General features: G+C 40.7%; 1 protein-coding gene across 1 annotated transcript in view; it reads left to right on the top strand.

The window, feature by feature from the left end:
- Positions 1-18,283, top strand: part of LOC102999270 (uncharacterized) — a 73,067-nt gene extending 54,784 nt beyond the window's left edge. Inside the window, exon 4 of the mRNA XM_057546313.1 lies at positions 17,246-18,283. The gene's annotated coding sequence lies outside the window, so the exon portion shown is untranslated. The remainder of the gene's footprint in view (positions 1-17,245) is intronic.
- Positions 18,284-20,773: the final 2,490 nt, after the last annotated feature.

A 20,773-nucleotide genomic window follows, 5' to 3' on the forward strand; every position in this document is an offset into this window, starting at 1 on the left:
CTGTCTTCACCCTGCAGGACTTCAATTAAACATACATAAAACTTTTCATTGGTTTTTTATGTCAGTGCCATGGTCTGAGAAAAGTTAAGTACAAAATTTGAGAGTAAGCATTCTGAAGACTTTATAGCAACTGACAAGGTAATTTTATGTCTTATGAATCTAATAAAAATTTGCACTTATATTTGGGTATGTCTATTTCTTATTTCATTGTTCTATTATTAAGTAAAGCCAATAGTTAAGAACAAAGAAAGCTATAGAGCAGCTATAAAAAGCAAGAACAAAAACTCACAAAGGATAGTCATCTCAGGCCAATAAGTATAGGAGCAAGCAGCTTTATCAGCTTTCATAGACCCTAAGAACATGTCAGAGTCCACACAATGAAGATCATGAATTATCCAGAAAAGATCATATACAGTTTTTATTTCCTTTTCTTTTTTTTAAAGATAGGAACCACACTAAAATATATAATGCACATTTTCTTGTCTTCTTTAACAATGTGTTGTCCTTAAGGAAGTTTTGGCAGTCTAGAAAGTTATTTTCTCTGGAGCAGTGGTTCTCAAACCACTACCATGCATCAGAATCACCTGGAGGGCTTACTAAACACAGACTGATGGACCCCACCTTCAGAATTTTTGATTCAGCAGGTTTGCATTTTTAATAAATTCCCAGAGTGATACCAATGTTATTGGTCTGGGCACCACATTTTGAGGACCTCTGTTTTGTAGCATCCACGTCTCTGATAAATAAAGCATTGTAGTGCTAAAGAACCAGGAGTAGTAATATTTAGGCAGAATATGGAGTAAAATAAAATCCAAATGCTTTACTGTGATATTCAAGGCCCTGCATGATGTAGCCCCTGCACAATGTAGTCTATCTCACATTGTGTTTCTTATTTTTGCATTGACCTTCATTCTGGGCCTTAAATACACCAAGCTCATTTCTGTCTCAAGGCTGCACTTGCTGTTCCCTCTTCATGGGGCTCTTCTCTCCCAGATTATGGCTCTCTCTGTGTCATCACTGAAGGCCTAGCTCCAAATGTTACCTTTTCAGAGAAGTGTTCTCTACCTAAAGAAGCCATTCTCTATCACACTTCCCACTCTCCTAGTTTATTCTCTTCGTGTCACTTATCATGATCTGAAATTGACGTTTTATTTGCTTGTTGGAAAATTTCAATAAAGCAAACATCTTTCCTCTTAGGTACTTTGTGCTATCTCCAGCCTGGAATGGGGCCTGATATGTTGTAGGTGCTCACTAGATATCTGTTGGTTGGAAACACCGATGTTTGGCATGGGTCTCTTACTTTATACCTTGTTTCTGAGGGGGAATGAAGGGCGCTGAAAAAGGAACATGGCAACCTGAGGAATATGAAACATGGCCCCTCCCTCACCTGCCTTACTACATGTTAAAGCTGCCAGGATTCTTCCTGGCTTATGAGCTTAGGAAAAGGGGTCTGTATTTTCTCTGCCTCCACACTGTCTTCTACAGCCTAGGTTGCCTCATAAGAAGACAAGATGGTGACTTGGGCAACACTTTTCACTCTCAGGGATTCCAGAGAGTTGCTAAATGGGTCACTTTTTCATACATCCAGAACACTCCTAACTTGTATAAGTGATTCTCTGCAGGACGGCTGGCCTCTGTCAAGTTGTCCCCAACTACAGTGAGGGGAGGAGAGCTGCTTCTCTACCTCTGTTGAGTGCCAGGTGGGCTCTGTCTGTGGGTGCTCCTCTCAGGTACCTCCAGCTGCTTGGAATCCCAGGTTAGGAATGGACCTGATCGATCCCGTTGGAGAAGACGTGGGCCATTAAGATGAACAGAGAAGCCTACCTGCTTACTCAGATATTTAAAGTTGTATTTGTTTTCCTCCCAGTGGTTTGCTCATTAAAAATTGAGTGCCTGTACCCATGCTGGCTGCAGACAAGACCTGCACATTCTCTCTACAGACAATTGCTGGTGATCTGAGCTGACTCACCCCCATACCCTCCCTTCCCCATGGCTCTGTCCCTGGCGCCTGGTCTTGGAAGGTTGGCATTCTTGTTATAATCTCAGGCTGCTGCCCTGAGCCATAGGCAAAAGCAATAGGGCTTTCTTTAGGGAATTCAGGAGTGAGCCTCATAGGCTAGCCACTGATTTTTATTGCTGTTTGCATGAGGTTTGGGGGAGGGTTTTTCCCAAACAGGGAGAATTGAGAGTCCTTTTGGTTGGGGATGTTCTGGATCCCCATAGCACTAGGGTTGAAAATATTTACACAGATATATTTCATATTTTATCTCTCCTTTAGATAGGCATGTAGAACATTCCAACTACACTAATTTCTTTCACTTCTGCCCTTTATCTGTGTTAAAGCCAGTTGAAGACACTGGTGCTTGATTAGTGACTTTGGCATTGCTTGCACATCTTGTCGTGCTGGGAATGAACTGAAGATGGTTGTGACGAGAAGCAGAGGTCATGGGTGGGAGGCTTTGGCAGGTCTCAGAGGAGCTGCCTTGAGGGTTTTGTTAAGCCAGCTCATCTGCTTCTAGAGCTTTCCGTGTTTATGTGGGAGTTCACACATCAACTTGTTAAGCACTTACTCTATACCAGGCACCCCTTCCAGTTAGGTGCTGGGGGTACCAAGACTAATAGAATTCTTTCTTTGCCTTCAAAGACCTCAGAATCTTATTGGGAGAGGGACCTGTCGTGGTGACTTCAAGATGGCTATACATTCTTTTTATTCCTTCTCTTGAATTTGAGCTTGTCCTATCACTAGCTTTGACCAGTAGAATGTGGTGGAAGCAACGTAACTTCCAAGCTTGGGCCTTAAGAGATCTACAGCTTCGGCTTTTGCCACTTATAATGCTTCTTCTTGGAAGCCAGCCACCATGTAAGGAGCCAATCTACCCTAAGACCACCATGCTGTGAGGAAGCCCAAGCTAGCCACATGGAGCTAGAGTGTGAGAGGACCGCTGAAGCTCTACACATGTGAGTGGACCCTTCATGGGCCTTCTATTCAGTCCAGTGGCTAAATGAATGCAGCTGAGTGAATGACCTCAGCTGATGCCATATGGAGCAGAAGAACTGCCCAACCAAGCTTAACCTAAATTCTTGACCCATAAAATTGTGAGCAAATAAAATGGCTGTTGTTGGAGGCCATTAAGCTTTGGGATATGTTGTTATGCAGCTCGAGATAATTAAAACATACACATATATTCTTGATGGAGGTATGATTAGGACGTTATAGGGATACAGAAGAAGATACCTGTCACAGACTTAGAGAGAGAACTTATGGTTACCAGGGGGAAAGGGTTGGGCGGGGAGGGATAGATTGGGAGTTTGGGATTAACATGTACACACTACTATATTTAAAATAAATAACCAACAAGGACCTACTGTACAGCACAGGGAACTCGGCTCAATATTCTGTAATAACCTAAATGGGAAAAGAATTTGAAAAAGAATGGGTATAACTGAATCACTTTGTTGTACACCTGTAACTAACACATCATTGTTAATCAACTATACTCCGATATAAAATAAAAATTTTAAAAAATATACAGTTGTGAGAAATAGTGAGAGATCCTGTGCACACTCCACCCAATTCCTTCAGTGGTTAAATCTTGCAACACTGTAGTACAATATCACAACCAGAATATTAACACTGAGGTAATCATGGTATAGAACTTTCCCATCACCACAAGGATTCCTTGCATTGCCCTTTTATACCCACACCCATTTCCCTTCCACCTCTACCCAACCCTTAACACTTGGCACTGGTCAGTTTTATATTCTGTTATTTCAAGAATATTATGTAAATTACATTAATATAAAAATTAACGTTATATCATAAATTAAAGTATTGATACTTAATCTTTTGAAAAAAAAAAAAAAGAGGAAGATACCTGAGCCAGTGTGTGGTGATGAGAAGATGGTTATAGAATGCTTCCCAAAGAGGCTTGCTTGAGTAGAATCTTCTCTAAAGACTCAGATGTGAGCCAGGCTTGGGGGAGGGTAAAGTTTGTCTAGATATAGGGGAATTGAGCAAATTAGCACAGAGGTGATTAACAGCATGGTAACATATATGAGGGGACTTCAAACAACTGTAAGACAAGGAGTAATGGACAGGTTGCAGAGATGTTCTTCATCATCATCATAGTAATAGTAATAGTTTACATTTCTTGAACACTTACTATGTGCCAGATACTGACCTATGGTTTTATATATATTAACTCATTTAATTCTCACAACAACCCTATATTATTATAGGGTTTTACATCAGAAGAAAATGAGGCACAAAGAAAGAAGTAACTTGCTCAAGGGCACATGGCTGGCAAGTACAGAGTAGAGATTTGAACGCAGACAAGATCTTGGAGGACTTTGTGTGCCTCCTTAAAGAGCTTGGGATTTGTTCCGTAGGTGATGGGAAGTGACCCAAAGGTTTTAAGTAAGGGAGTGACATGGTCCTGTTGAAAGATTCTGTAGTCTTTGTAATTTCCCTGTCTTTCGTTATTTTCTTTGCCTGTTATCTATTTCTCTAAAGTGGCTAGCAGTGAACTCTTTATAATAAGCAGGGCCTGTGAGCTTATCTTTGAAGGCTACAAGGAAAGAGGGAGGAGTGGGGGACACGTGCTACTCCACAGCTGGTCATGGGGGTGGAGAGGAGGACAGAACGCCCAGGGAGAGAATGGGTGTGGCAGCCATGAAGAGAGAAAAGTGGGCCATATCCTTGACCTCACGGCAGGATGAGAACAGCAGCATATGGTAGCCAGTCTGTTCTAAGACCTTTTAGGCTGAGGCACTGATAGGCTCATGGGCTGTGCAGACAATCTGCCTCCCTCTCTTTCCTCCTCCCCATGGCCTTTCAGGTGATTAGCATCAAAATATTAAAAACAGCTGTCGGATTTCCAGTGGTGATTAGTAAAGAAGAGAGCATTTCACAACCATTCAGAAATGCTCATCTGGCCATGGCCATTGCTTTCTGAAGGAACCCCACCTCCACTGCCCCCGGGAGCCATTGAATAGCTTCTCCTGCACACACCACACTCACTTTCTCTCTGTCCCCTGCTCTGTCGACTGTGGATGGTAGGGCTGACTCAGTAGAGTCTTAATCTGTATGCAGACTCGTCACGTCCTCCTTAGATTTTGTGCAAGGAAGGAAGAGACGGAGTGTATGAGAAGAAAGAAGTCTGGCTTAGGTTTTAGCAGAAGCTAGGAGATCCAGCCCTCAGACTTGGGTTGGCTGACAGTAGCTTTGTGTGATATGGACAAATGTCTGAAAGTCTCTGGGTCCCAAGGTCCTCGTCTGTAATATGAGGGTGTTGGTTGAAGACTAATCTCACAACAAATAATAAAAATAACCGTAGCTGATGTTTACGGAGCAGGTACTAAAAGCCTGACCCCATGCTAAGCATTTTGTGCACCTTATTTATTTAATCCTCACAATAACCCAAGCTCAGTGAAGCTCACTGAAGCCTTTCCTGATTATCCCATCTAAAACTCCCTGTATTAATTATCTATCACTGTGGTACAAATGACTTCAAATCTTAGTAGCTTAAAAAACCACAATAAAAATTATAGTCACATAGTTTTTGTGGGTCAGAATTCCAGAGCAGCTTGGCTGACTGGTTATGGCTTGGAGTCTTTTATGAGTTTGCTGGGGCTGCAGTCATCACTTTCAACATGGCAGGTAGACATTGGCTATTGGCAAGGTCAGCACTGGCTATTGGCAAGAGGCTCCTTTCATCACCACCTTGCCATAGGACTATCCATGAGACCATTCGAATGTTCTCACAACACAGCAGCTGGCTTCCCCCAGAGTAAGTGATCCAAGAGAGAGCAAGGTAGAAGCTGCAATGTCTTTTATGACCTGTATACGTATGTATACAAAGACAGGAATACTGGGAGGTGATGGTCATCAGTGGCCATCTTTGAAGCTGGCTATCACCTTCCCACTAAATTTATATCATATTACTGTGTATTACCTTTAATAGCACTTCTCTGAAATTATCTTTTTTTGTTTACTTGAGACTCATTTCCTCCCTGCTGGAATGTAAGTGTCCTGAGAGCAGGGATTTCATCTTTTTATAATTAATTAATTAATTAATGGCTGTGTTGGGTCTTCGTTGCTGTGCGCAGGCTTTCTCTAGTTGCGGCGAGCGGGGGCTACTCTTCGTTGTGGTGCTTGGGCTTCTCATGGTGGTGGCTTCTCTTGTTGCGGAGCACGGGCTCTAGGTGTACAGGCTTCAGTAGTTGTGGGGTGCGAGCTCAGTAGTTGTGGTTCGCAGGCTCTAGAGTGCAGGCTCAAGTAGTTGTGGTGCACGGGCTTAGTCCCTCATCTTTTTTTATTGCTGTATCCTTAGCACCTACAATAAGGTCAGGTGCATAGTTGATGCTCAGTACTGAGCATGGGGTAGGTACCATCATTATGCCAGTTTCAGATGCAGAAACAGAGGTTCAGAGAAGTTAAATAATTTGCCTAAAGCCACATAGATAGTAAGTGTTGGAGCTGGGATACCAACTTGTGTGTAGAAACTGATAACAATCTACATAGACAGCATTCAATGAATAATTGAATAATTATAATCAAACTGGATAGTTCCAGTGCTGTCATTATGTGAGTGGAATTATCTGTAGAGTAGAGAGCAGGACAGCATGAAGGAGGAGGGCTGGGAGAATTCCTGGGTAATATCGGAAAACTAGGAGGAAGTATATATGTGTCTATATAAATGGATATGTGTACATGGTTGAGAAGGTTGTGAGAGATAAATAGAGATAGAGAGAGAGATAGGTAGATAGATAGGTAGACAGAGGATGTGTGGGTATGGTAGTTGGATCGTTAAAGGGGAGATAATGTACTCAGAGCAGCTGTTATGACACAGACCTAGAGATAATACTTTGACCTTAGTCTTATTTTGCCTCAAAATTCTTTGAAAAATTTGTCTCCAAGAAACATCAAAATTAGTAATTTTTCCTTTAAAAATCCCACAAGCAATTAAAGTTATTATGTGACTAGCAAGCATATTGCCAAATTATACATGGATTGCTAACTTGATTGTGTTTGTGGGAATTATCCATTTTCTTGATTATTTGCCAGAAAAAGAAAAGTACTGACTGTTGGCAACCCACTCTCAGTTCTCCTTCCCAGACTCCTGAGGGAGGGGCCCTGGTATTCATCAAACATACAATGCCTCACCCACCCCCTCTCTTGGCCTGGGAGACAGAAATCTGGGGAGAAATGGAGGGAAATGATTATAAGAGTCTCTCACTCTCCCTCCTCTGAAGCATTCTGGGTCCTGAGTTTGGGGTCAAGGGGTATCGTCTGTGTGGAGGAGTCTTTGGTCTTTGGGCAAGACTAGGGTGAGATTCAGAGGGAAGGCTACAGAAGTTGGTTGCTGAGCCTGGCTTTGATCTAGCCTTCAAGCAAAGGTGGTGTTGGTCCCTTAGTTTCTTCGATGCCTAATCCAGTTCACCACAGTAAGAAAGCAGACAATGATTCTATGTGGGAGGCCCACTCAGGAAAAACAAAAGAGTTTGCATTTAGCTTGAACGTATCATCAGGAACCTGTGGGTAGCTGTAATTAGTTGGAGCAAAACCAGACCTGGTGGAAAGATTGAAATAAGCTTCCCCTCAAATTACTGAGTTTGTCTTCATGAGTTGTATCAAGACAGAGACTTCATAGTCTTGTGTGAAGGAGGATGGCATTCTCCCTGAGCTCTCCACTTAGACTAGCCAGTTGGTTTATTCAAGGCAGATACTAGGAGGGCCCACCTTTCCTTTTCCATGACTCCCTTATGAGGGAGTTGTAGTACAGTGGTTAGAGCAAAGGCCTTAGAGTTTGCTTTAGTTTGTGCCTTGGGCTCTGGCACTTACTATGTGACCTTAGTCAAATTACTTAACTTCTCTGGGCTTCCATTTTCTCAAATGTAAAAGGGATAATAACTGCTCTTACTTCATAGAGTAGTTGTGAAGATGAAATTGGGATGATACAAATAAAGCTCTTATAACAGTACGTTGCATTCAAGAATTCATTTAACAAACATATGTGGACCAATATACATTGCTATGTGCCAGGTGCAGGAGAATGGTGACAAAGACCTGGTTCTGGCCCCGAGTGAAATTGATATTCCAGTATGTATGGAGGGTGGTAGCCCGAATAATTTCCCCCCAAAGATGTCCACGTTTGAATCCCTGGAACTGGTGAATATATTAGGTTACGTGGCAAGGGGGAATTAAGGCTGCAGATGGAATTGAGGTTGCTAATAAAATGGCTTTAAAATATTCTGGATTATCCAGGTGGGCCCAATGTAATAACAAAGGTCCTTAAAAGACGGAAGAAGGCAGAAGAATGAGTGTCAGAGTGATGCCATGTGAGCAGGACTTGACCTGCCATTGCTGACTTTGGAGATGGAAGGGGAACAAATGCCAAGGAATGCAATGGCTGCTGTAAGATGACAAAAGCAAGGAAACAAATTCTCCAGAAGGAACACAGCCCTGCTGATAGCTTGATTTTAGCCCATTGAGGCCCATTTCAGATGTTCGACCTCTGGAACTCTAAGATAATAAATTTGCCTTGTTCAAGGCACCACGTTTGTGGTAATTTGTTACAACAACAATAGGAAACTAATAGTAATACAGACAAGAAATAAATCAACAAGTGAATATATAATGTAATTGCAGGTGATGATAAGAAAATTAAACAGATTAAAGGGATAGAGGGTGATGGAGGTGGGGCGTCTTTTAGATGGTCAGGGAAGGCATCTTTGGAGAGAGAAAACTTGAGAAGAGGCTTGAATGAAATGAGAGGACAAGCCATGGATCTGCACCCCAGGTAGAGAGAATAGAGCCTACAAAGGCCTTAAGGAAAGAAGGATCTCGAATTGTTGAAGAAGGGTCAGTGTGTCTGAGGCACAGGGGCAAGTGGGAAAGCAGTAGGAGATATCAGACAAGGCAGAAGTCAGATCCTACAAGCCCTTGGAGTTTTGATTTTATGGTAAGAAGTTCGGATTTTATCCCCTGTGCGACAGGAAACTACTGGAGAGGAATTATTGGAGGGGGTGATACGAAATAATTTACATTTTACAAAGCTCACTCAGGCTGCTGTGTGGGGAATAAACTGCAGGGAGTTAAAGAGTGGAGGTAACAAGCTAAATGAGAAGGCTTCTATGGAAAACTATGGACTAGTCTCGGCTGGTGGTGATAGAGGTGGCGAGAAGGAGCTGGATTCTAGACGTATCTTGGTGGTTAAAACTGACTGAACTCTGTGTTGGTTTGGATATGAGGTTTGAGGGATGGAAACAAATCAAGGACACCTTCTAGCTTTGGGCTGGAGCATCTGGGTGAATGGACATGCCATTTACATTTACTTACATGAAGAAAACAGGAGAAGGACATGTTTGGAAGGTAAAAGTCCAGAATGTTCACCAAATAAATGCTTAAAGATTATTTTCAGTATCTGATGCCCCTGATACACTGGTCTATTGTTTTTTCCCATCCATATCTATGCTCATCATGTTTCCTCCATCTGAGACTTCCTCCTCCACTCCATTGTCCAGGGTTCAATTCATATCAAGGCCCATATCCAAAGTTACCTCTTTCCTACTTCTGCTATAGGAGAGATTGCCCTTTCTTTTGACTTCACAAAGGTTAGTATTTAAGTCTCTGTAACAGTTTGCTTTTGGACCTCATCTGTAGGTACCTTGTCTTTCCTACTGGGTAGTAATCTCCTAGAAGGCAGGGGTGTGCATTCCTTTTCTTGCATTCTCTGCTGCTTAGTGACTTGCACACAGGAGGGGCCCAGTAAACGATCACTGAATGGAATTGGGTATTATGGAGAAGACTGTGTTGTGTAGGCGAGTTGAACTAGGTATTCTCTAAGGCTAGTTTCTGCTCTAAGATTTCATGATTCATTTGATTGCAGGTTGGCTGTCCCCACTACTCAGAAGGTTTCTAAGTTGCCTAGTTCTGCACTTGATTAGGGAGTGCATGAAGAATGCAGTCTACCTTCAATGCCCTCCCAAGGGATTAGGAAGGAAATATTGGGTTTGTAGATATATACAAAGATGGTTTTCTGCTGCCATATATAAATGGTTTCAGATTCTGTGCACCCTTTCTTGATACTCCCTTCCTCTGCAGTTAATAGGGATAACCTTACAACAGGTCAAAAATAGGAAGTGAAGATAGGATGACGGTATTGTCTTCAATTATTCCATTTCCACAACTGTGCAAGAGTCTCACATGTACTCTATATTTAATGATTTAATTTTGACAGCACGCATATGTATCCTTTCTAATACCAAGACAGATATATATTCAAAGATTGCTTAATGAAACATGCAGTTAACGGAGGTTGCTGTTCTTAGCAACAATCTGTAATTTTACTTTTATCCATGTATCAGTTAGCTTTTCCTAGAGGACAAATAATCCCACAACATAGTGCCTTAAAATAACAACCACTAATTTAATGCTTAGTTTTGTAGCTGGCAGTTTGGGCCGGGATAGCTGAAAGGCTGGTCTGGGCTGGCTTGGCTGATCTTGGCTGAGGTCATTTATGTATCTGTGATCAGCTCGTGGGTTGGTGAGGGCTGGACAGTTTGATGGCTCAGTAGAGGTGGCTGGGAAAACTGAGTTACTCTCCACAGTGTTTCTCCTCCTCCACAGGCTAGCCTGGGCTTCTTTATATGGTGGCAGCAGGATTCCATAAGTGAGAAGGCAATTATGCAAAGCCTCTTTAGGCCCAGGCTCTGAACTTTTCAACATTGTCCAAAGCAAGTCACAAGCCCAGCTCAGATTCAAGGAGTGGAGAAATTGCCTCCTGATAGAAGGAGAGGCCAAGCTGCATTTTGCATAGGCTGTAGATAACTGGGAGGGGTGAAGAACTATGGCCATTTTTGCAATCAGTCACAACCAGTTAGGGTGTTTTTGGCTTAAGTAACAGAAAATTCAACTCCAAGTTGCTTAAACAATAAGGATACATTATCTCACAGAATAAGAAGTTTGGAGGAAAAGTGATTACAGGGTTATTTCATCTACTTAGCAATGCCATCATGGACCTAGGTTTTTCTTGTATTCAGCTTTCCACTCTGTGTTCCCAGCATGTTCAGTCTTTGTGCACATTTTAACAAGTTGTCCACGACAGTTTCAGCCTTTACTTATAAATGACAAAGTCCAGAGGAGAAAAATGGAATGGCTCTGTCTTGTGTCTCCTTTAGAAGTGAGGAAAACCTACCCAGAAGCCCTTGCAGCCTTCCTGTTTTGTCCCATTACATCATATGCCTGTGCCTGAGGATAAGTAGATTGAAAAGCTCTGCCTATCAACCTCATATTAGTAGCTTTTGGGTAGGAAGATGGGAATTAGAGGTGGTGAGCTATGCATGTATTTCCCTCAAGAAATACAGAGGCTTAGCAACATTGAATGTAGGGCAAGTAGTTCTACCCAGAAAGTGGCTTTGGGTTTATCGTTCTGGATATTCTTACCATTTTCAGTGATTCCTTTAATAACAACAACAACAACAACAACAACAATCTATGGTAAACATCTGTGCAAACATAAAACTAATTCAACTAGTAGAATGTTTTTGGCTCAAGGAAATTTCAAGTAAATTAAAACAAAAATTAAAAAAAAAACTCTTGTTAGGTGATTTTTTTAAAAAGTGGTTCTTATTTTGACTACTTATGTCTGCTTCTTGAGCCATATAATACAAAATGTATTTCTTTAAATCTTAGAGGCCACTGATGAAGCCTGAGTTTCACAGTCTTAAGCAGTCAAAGAGTAAAGAGATGAAAACAACAGCCACCCGCTAGGAAACTTTAAAGCTTTTGTTTACAGAGTACATTTGTCCTTGATTTAATTAAGTCACAACAATATCTATTAGTTCTCCTGTGTTTAAAATTTGACCCGGAGTGACATATATGGCAAATGCAAGTATCGTTTTTCTAGAAAGTCTCAAGTAAAATATGCCTCTCCTTTAACTATGCTCCATAAATAAAATGTCTTGTAAAAAGGCCATCACCTTAGCAACTGTCAGCTGAATCAGCTTTATGAAGACAAAGTAAAACTACAAGTAAGCCTGCAGATAAGGCCTGGGTAATTATTTTTTACCATTAAAGAAAGTGAAATTTTTTAAAAAAGTGACTTCTGACCGTGCTTTGAGAAAGATTAAACTAAGTACATTTAAAGTAAACACAGTTTAAAAAAAGAAGTTACCCCGAAAAGCAAGTTTGAAAATCACATTGTTCTACAGTTTCCTTCCATTTATGATTTGTTTGACTATTTTCTCTCCGTGTTAAACTGCTTACACTTCAAAAGCTTTTCCTCTTTCTATAAGTAACACTTTTAAAGTGAAATCAGCCAGCACGTTTACTGAATCCCACACTCTGGGTTTCTTTTATAGTGTTTTGATCCTTTGATAGGATTTTGTCAAGAGCGTGCTTGTGGGTGTGGGGTGTCTGGGGTTGTCAATCCTCTTGCCTACAACAACTTAAATATCTATGACAGGACTTTCAAAGGGAAACCACAATGATTTTAGAAAAGAATTAACAACTTGGGTAATTGGTCAATGATCAAATATTAGTAATAAGAGTGTAAATCTAACATATGATTGGCTTAATTTTTTTATTTCAGAGTCACATATTGCAGGGGTGATATAGTTCAGACACCAGGGTATGATGCTGGTTAGGAGAAAATCTTGGGTAAATTCCACCTTAGAATATTCTTTTCTAAGAACAAAAAACTAAGAAATATAAAATCATTTTTTGCACTCACCCCCAGTGTATATGCATGGAAGAAAGCCTGAAAGCACTGCCTCCAAACTGTGTTAACTATGATTATCTTGGAGGTGATTCCTGGTTGGGGGCAATTCCTCACTGTGTTGAGTTTTGGTAGAGTACCTTGCCCTAGCTGTCTGTGGGAGCTGAAAGGGGAAACCCTTCCTTGCTCTCTGCCTAGCAACCAGGGTGTGGTCATATGAACTGGGCTTGTACATTGAAGCTTCCACCTGAAACTTCAAAACTTGGGTGTGTGACACAGGACCTGGGATAAGGTGAGGCAAGTGAGGCATATAGAGTGCTAGAGTGTAAAATTTAAGGAGGCATGCATTTTGAAAGTCCTGGAAGTGCTGATTTGCATTTGTATGACCCTGAGAGTATATGCCTCCTTACATTTGGTTCCCTAGGCTCTTGACTTGCATCCTCAAGTCCCAGCCATGGTTTGACATTTGGACAGTCAGCAAGCAGATCATCACAGTGGGAGTGGAGGTGATGATAGTGGAACAATGATGGGGGTGGTGCTAGTGACAGCAGAAACGATGATGGTGGCAGTGGCTGTGGTGCTTCTGACTCCATTGGTGTCATCTTGTATATTGGGATGAGCTTGGTACTGGATCCCATGGGAAGGAATACTGGTTCTCCTGCCTTTGGATTTGTCAGCTCCTTAATAATCCTTCCGACACATTACTTTTCTACTTAAGTGAAGCAGCGTTGGTTTCTGATGCTGGCAACCAAGAACCCTGACTAATACAGTGGGATAGTGAGCAATTTATATTTTGTTCTCCTTTATCCTTTTCTGTGTTTTCATGATTCACATATTTATAACCACGTTACTTTTTCATGGAAGGCTGGATATTTTTACCAACTTGTTCTGTCATCGAGTAGACCAAAGTGTGTAGGATGGGCTCCAGAGTGAGTTAATTCAGCATTTCAGTGATGTTAACATGAAGCACCTACATTCTCGTCCACTGTTCCATGATTGATATTGGCTTTACCTTCATGTTAGCGGCAGCCTGGCTATAACAATTCCAAGAACTACATGCAGAAATGACAAGGTCTAGAGGAAGAAGTGAAAGGGTCTCTTCTTATGGTACTTTCCCAGGAATAAGGCACACTTTACCAGAAGCCCCACTACCAATTTCACTCTCATTTTATTGGTCCAAATTGAGCCACATGCCTAAGGACGACCTAACTCCTGACAGGGCAATATTCACCTGAGACCAATCAGACCCATTCCTGGAAATGAGGTTAGTTTCCCCTGAGGCACATGACACTGTAGAGGAGAGAAAAGTGACTGAATAAAATTAGAATTCTCTTAGGGAAGAAGAAAGACTGAATGAAGACTGGGTAGTCAACTTGCAGTATCCATAATTTATTTTGGTTGCTTGTTGAATGCTTTGTTCACTTTGGGGTGGGTGTATGGCTATAGTCTGAGCATTAATGTGTATGTGTTACCTTAAGCAACTGTTAATCCTGTCTCCTGAAACCAGTTTGAAAATGCTGACTAGATCATAGTAAAATGGTGTAGCCACTGTGGAAAATGGTATGGCAGTTCCTCAAAAAATTAAACAGAATCACCGTATGATCAAGTAATTCTACTTCTAGGTATTCAAAAGAATTGAATGCAGGGTCTCAAACAGGAATTTGCACACTCATGTTCATAGCAACATTATGCACGATAACCAAAAGGTAGAAGCAACCCAAGTGTCCACTGACAGATGAACAGAGAAACACAATGTGGTATGTACATACAGTGGGATATTACTCAGCCATAAAAAAGAAGGGAATTCTGACACACATTAAAACACGGGTGAACCTTGACGACACCTTGAAGTGAAATAAGCCAGTCACAAAAGGACAAAGCCTGTATGATTCCACTTCTGTGAGGTACTTAGATAGTCAAATTCATAGAGACAGAAAGTAGAATGGTTGTTGCCTGGGGCTGGGGGAGGGGAAATGGGGAGTTACTGTTTAATAGACACAGGGTTTCAGTTTGGCAAGATGGAAAAAAGTTCTGCACAGCAGTGTGAATGTACTCAATGTCACTGAATTGTACGCTTAAAAATGATTAAAATGGTAAATTTTATGTTGTATATATTTTACTACAATTTAAAAGAAAACATAAATTTTTTAAAAAAAGGAAAAAAAGTCCATTGTGAGGGTTAATTTTACATGTTAACTCAGCTAGGCTATGGCACAGAAGTTGTTTGGTGTAACATTGGTCTAGATGTTGCTGTGAAGATATTTTTAAGATCAGATTAACATTTAAATTAGCGGCCTTTGGTTCTGTTTCTCTGGAGACTAATACATCAATTTTTTCATAAGCATTATATGGTACTTACAGAAATTTTATAATTAAACAAATGCTCTCCTATCTCTGTGAATAGAGGATGTGGGACCCAAGGTTGTAAATCCCAGCAGCCCTGGACCGAATGCCCATGAAATGGGTGGAAGTCATATAGGAACAGAGGAGGAAGTGTATGGGTTGGGAAAACCCCACAGAGTTTTCCCCTTGGCTTGGAAGTCCCTTCTCGTCCACAGTCCTCTACTGTATTCTTTATGAAACTACTCAGAACAATAGCTGGTATGACAAGCACTCAAAAAATGTTAGCAACTTTTATTATTATTTTAGGGGAAGATGTGTCTTTCCCATTCATAATATTTCCTTTTATGTGGAGAAAGCTCCACTAGGGAAATAATCTGGCCTCTCCCTACTCACAGATGGCTGAGTTTAGAAGAAGAAACAGAGTGTATTAGTCTCTCAGAATTGTTGTAACAAATTTGCACAAATCGAGTGGCTTAAAACAATAGAAGTTCATTCTTTTGCAGTTTTGGAGGCCAGAAGTCTAAAACCAAGGTGTGGACAGGTTTGGTTCCTTCTGGAGACTCTGAGGAACTACCTGTCCAGTGCCCCTCTCCCCGCTTCTGGTGGTCGCCCAAATCCTTGGTGGTCCTTGGCTTGTAGATGCATCACTACAATCTCTGACCTTCTTCTCTCTGTCTTCTGCCCTTTTCTTTTAAGGACACTTGCCATTTGATTTAGGGAGCAGCCTACCCCAGGATGATCTCATTTCAAGATCTTTAATTTAATTACATCTGTGAAGAAGCTTTTTTCCAAGTAAGGTCATAGTCACAGATTCTGAGTGGACACGTCTTTTGAGGTGGGGGGGTGAGTGGGTGGGGAAGGGGTCACCATTCAACCTGCTGCACAGAGCATGTACATTTCAGCCTCCTCCTCTACTTTTTTTTGGGAGGGGGGTGGTGAACCTGCCTGCTGAGAATATGTGTTCTGCTCTGATTCTCCTATTGTAGGTTTTATAGGAGTCTTGCCCTCCATCAGAAAGCCTGTGTGGTAATGGGATTCTGGTGACTGCATGGATAAATCTGTCTAATTCTGGGTTTAGAATTGGAAATCTACTTACCTGAAGTCAGAGAGCCTTATTCTTCACTATCAACTTCATCAAGTAAAGGTGATAGCTTGGTCTCCCACCTACCCTATTCTTCTATTTCATTCTTCTATTCTATTCCAGTTTAGAATTCAGGAATAGAAGTAAGGTGCCCTTTATTCAGCTCCCTGAAAATTCAATTAATATTTCTTAAGGCTCACATCAAATGTCAGCAACTTTCTAAATTCTTCCCTCACTCTCACAGGCAGAATTAGCCATCTTTTAGGGGCCTTTGCCCTCCTTCGCATTATCTTCTGTTAGTACTTTTTCGCTTGGGATTACAGTTGTTCACAGACTGGCTGTCTCCCATTTTGCATCCCCTGAAACCCATTCCATTGTGGTCTATGAATAAATGATTGGGGCAAGCAGGAACTATATTTTGACAACCCAGACATCCTCCTAAGAATACTACAGCACAGGATGCATAATTAGCCACCATGTATCCCATTATTCTGTCATGCTTTTGATTTCATTGTCATCTTTGTTTTCTTAGCTGTTATGGGTCATGAATAAGAAAGGAAATCTCACTTTTTACTGGAAGCAGGATCCAAAGGATCTTGTATGTTTTGTCAAACCAATTTATGGGCTTTACCTACTAAGTAAGTGAGGTCTTTTATACTGCTTTATGTATCTTATAGTTGTGTGGTTTTTTGTTTTTTTACCTTTGAAATGTTGAGAAATACAAAAATGCATATGAAAGAACTTTTAAACGCACACATCACCCCACCATCCAGAGTTCCTGTTAACTTATCTTTCCAGTTTATTCTCTCTCAATTCCAGAGCTGAGTGTATGATTAATTCACTAATAATACTATATAACTTATATGTACTAATTTTTATTTAACATTGTATCATTCAGCATTTTTCTTTGTCATCATATATTCTCCAAATCATGATCCTTTGGAAGGCTGTATAATATTCCTGCTTATAAATATAATTTTTTCAACTATTTTTTTCTTGTGGGGTATTCAAATAGTTTTAATTCTTTTGTATTTAAAATAACTTTTAAAAATATACTAACAAGTTATAATTGTTATAACATTTTGTCTGACATTATTTGTAGAAAAGTTGAACAGTTGAAATAGTCAAACTCAAGATGGCTAGCAATACACTAGGACATTGTTCTGCAGAAAAGTCAGTTGATGTGATCGCCAGGATGAACCATACCCTCTTGCGACGCAAGCTGCTTCAGACAGTGCTCTACGCATGGTTGACATGATGTAAACCGGAGGCCTGCTTCCCTGGCTACAGCGGACTGAACAGAGAATTGATGCTTGACCCCAAGGCAGTTGTACCTGGGATGTCCAGTAGCCAATGAGACTGGCTGATGCAAGAACTCCACCCAACGTGGTCACTGTATCCTGGATGATGACTGGCCAATCAAACAAAGCCTCTTTCACACAATTTGAATTTGAGACCTACCGGGGGGACTAAGCCAAAAGGTTGGGCAGAAATGGGCAGACACCCAGAGAGGAGTCCAAAAGTCCTGTCTACACGGCAGTGGGGGCCACAACAAAACAGGAGCAATGGAGTAGAGAAAAGAAATACAGACAGTATGTGGCAGTACAAGCAGAGAAAGCAGAGGCAGAATGTAGCTGAGTCACCATATTGGCAGAGCAATAGAGAGGGAACAACAGATGCCCACTGCTGAAGCAGTGTCAAGAAAAACAGGTGGCTGGAGGTATACTATGTCCTGAGTGACATTCCCAGCTCCGTCAGGCAGCTGCTAAAACTGCTTCCTGCTCTTCCCCACTTCCTCATGTATCCTTACAACGCATCACATTCACCCAAGTCACCAGAGCACGTCTCTTTTCCTGGCAACCTGAAAGAGCCTGGTCAACAGCACGTAATATTCATATCTCTATTATGGCACGTATCAGGTGGCATTATGATGATTCGTTTTTGGGATTCTCCCTGACTAAACTCCTGAGGTCAAGGACCGTGTTCTATGCCTTTTTAAAACACCCTCAGCAACTAGGACATACATTATGACGTAGTGTGTACATACTAATTGTTTCATGAATGAATGACTGGTGAGGAGTATGAGTGTGCATGTGGCCAAAACAGCCTTCAAAACACAGGGAGCTCAATTAGAGAACATTTCTCTAAAGGAAGTACATTTCTGGTTTATTGTTTTGTCTGCTATTAATAAAGGTATCAAAACTTTTTTTTTTTAAATTATTTATTTATTTATTTATTTATAGCTGTGTTGGGTCTTCGTTTCTGTGCGAGGGCTTTCTCTAGTTGTGGCAAGTGGGGGCCACTCTTCATCGCAGTGCGCAGGCCTCTCACTATTGCGGCCTCTCTTGTTGCGGAGCACAGGCTCCAGACGCGCAGGCTCAGTAGTTGCGGCGCATGGGCCTAGTTGCTCCGCGGCATGTGGGATCTTCCCAGACCAGGGCTCGAACCCGCGTCCCCTGCACTGGCAGGCAGACTCTCAACCACTGCGCCACCAGGGAAGCCCCAAGGTATCAAAACTTTTAATCTCACAAATTTTATTCGAAACAATGGCTAGACAAATAGTCTCCTTTAATTTTGTTGTAAATTAAAAACACATTTAAAAATATATATAACATTTATCGAGTCTGCCTCATATCAGATATGACACTAAGCTCATAGTATATGTTATGCTAAGCTCTATGGGGAGAAAGCACACAATAAGACAAAGCCCCAGCACTTTGGGGCTTTCAGTCTAGGAAAGGAAGCATGCCATCCACACCAAGATAAATAAAACAGTGTAGAATGGCCACAGTGCTGCTACAAAGTGCTGAGGAACTTCTTTGCTGAAATGTGATTTTAGAAAAGGCACTCGCAGGTTGAGTAGAGAAGGCTTAGCTCTTAATGAGATAGCATCTTTTAAACAGTGGTTAATAGTACTCTCTACATTGTCAGTTCAATAGGACATGATCTCTAAATTTCAGATTTCCAAAGCTATTTGGAACATAATAGGTTGTGAGTGCCAGAATTTTTTTCCTGGTAACATTTATCCACTGTCTTAGGGCAAGGAGTTATTTTTCCTATTTCAAATGAGACAAGAAATCACTAATTAATTTTTCTGAAAAGAAACTTAGCAAAACAGTGCTTTGATACAACAGAGTTGCATCAGCTTGCTGCTGTTTTTTAATAAGCTGAATGAGTTCAGTCTGGCCATGTGGGGTTGCAGTATCACCACGCCTACCATTGTTGATAACCTGTCAGCAGTTAAGATGAAACTTAAAATTGTGACTCAAATTGCAAAACATTTATTTCACTGTGTTCAAACTTTGAACCACAGTTACTGAGATATCTGAGTTTTAAAAAAATGATATTGAATGGCTATCATCCAAAAGAACACAAATAAATGTTGGCAAGGATGTGGAGAAAAGGGAACCCTCCTGCACTGTTGGTGGGAATGTAAATTGGTGCAGCCACTATGGAAAACAGTATGGAGGTTTCTCAAGAAACTAGAAATAGAACGATAATATGATCCAGGAATTCCACTGATGGGTATATATCTGAAAAAAATGAAAACACTAATTTGAAAAGATACACACACCCTAATATTCATGGCACCATTATTTACAATTGCCAAGATATGGAAGCAGTCTAAGTGTTCATCAACAGATGAAGGGATAAAGAAGATGTGAGATATATATATATATACACACACACACACACACACACACATACATATACACACACACACAATTGAATATATCAGCCATAAAAAAGAATGAAATAATGCCATTTGCAGCAACATGGATGGACTTGGAGGGCATTTGTCTTTCTCTGTCTGACTTATAAATGAAATAAGTCAGACAGAGAAAGACGAATACTGTACGATATCACTTACATGTAGAATCTAAAAAATATAACAAACTAGTGAATATAACAAAAAAGAAGCAGACTCACAGATATAGAGAATAAACTAGTGGTTACCAGGAGGGGGCGGGAAGAGGGAAGGGGCAATATAGGGGTAGGGGATTACGGTACAAATTATTGGGTATAAAATAATCTACATGGATATAATGAACAACACAGGGAATATAGCCAATATTTTATAATAACTATAAATGGAGTATAACCTTTAAAAGTTATGAATCACTATGTTGTATACCTGTAACCTGTATAATATTACACATCAACTATACTTCAATAAAAATAAATAAAAAATAAATGAAAATGATACTGCTGAATTTCTCATCACATACTGCAGATATATCTGAAAAACCTCTTCCCAGCGAACACTTAAATTAGCAGAGGAACCTCTTCACAGTTTAGGTAAGTAAACTTTGGAATGGAATTGCGTATTGCTCAAACGTACAGCCTGCTTTTAAACTTCGGCACAAATTGAATTAAAGAGTATCCTAAGTGTTCCAGGTACACTGTTTGAAAAAGTTACTATTTGGAACTGCTCAGCTATGTGAATCAGGATTTTCTCAATACCATGCAAATAGAATAAAATACAGACGCAAATGAGATGTTAAGGCTGATATAAGCCTGCAATTGTCATTCCTTAACCCAAATTTAAAATGTTTGCATATTATTTGCAAATTAGAGTAGACTGTGTTATTTTAACCTGCCCAGCATCTTTCCTTCTTCTCCAGGTAAT

Source organism: Balaenoptera acutorostrata, chromosome 5 (genome assembly GCF_949987535.1).
Source record: "Balaenoptera acutorostrata chromosome 5, mBalAcu1.1, whole genome shotgun sequence".
Classification (NCBI taxonomy): domain Eukaryota; kingdom Metazoa; phylum Chordata; class Mammalia; order Artiodactyla; family Balaenopteridae; genus Balaenoptera; species Balaenoptera acutorostrata.